Here is a 724-nt window from a genome sequence, read left to right as displayed (position 1 = left end):
TTCCCTACTAGACTCTTAAGTTCTTTGAGGGCGAGATGCATATATTGATCTGTTTTGTTCAAGACCATATCCCCAACATCCCGCACAGTGTCTGGCATGTGAAGATTTTCTAAAACCAGTTTATGGATTGAGTACAGGAATTTACAAGTGCCAGGCACTGTGCTAAACACTACATACATCATTGCCTTTAACTTAGTACTTAAAATAGTATTGTCATTCCTGGTTTTTTTTTTTAACAGATGAAACCACTGTAATTTAAAGACTTTTTAAGTAATGCTATCAAAGCATACAGCTCCTACATGGTAAAGCCCAGATTTGAAAGCAAGTGGACAAAACCCAAAATACTATTAACCACTGGATCTACTGCCTCTATTGAAGTTGATCTTGTTTATTCTTACATCAGTTTCATGAAGTCCTTTTACTTTTGGAAACCTTGCAAATAATTGTTATTTACTGTAATTTGACCTTCTAGGTGGGCGAGAAAAGGTATGTATACTTTACTTACGAAAAGCAAGAGACTAGATTGCTCAAGAAATATGTTTATGGAGATAAACTATTTCTTACTCTTTATTTTTAAATATCTTGTTTTTATATCAACAAAGATTCAAATTGTTATTGATCTAAGCACCTCATGGAAAAAGGGGACAGCAGCTAAGGACTTCCTCAGCTTAATATCAGGGTCCCCTTATAATCATTATCACTCTGGGGTTTACAGTTTTTCTTC

This window comes from Lipotes vexillifer, unplaced genomic scaffold (genome assembly GCF_000442215.2).
Source record: "Lipotes vexillifer unplaced genomic scaffold, Lipotes_vexillifer_v1.1 scaffold204, whole genome shotgun sequence".
In the NCBI taxonomy this organism is placed as follows: domain Eukaryota; kingdom Metazoa; phylum Chordata; class Mammalia; order Artiodactyla; family Lipotidae; genus Lipotes; species Lipotes vexillifer.
This window is presented reverse-complemented; position numbering follows the sequence as displayed.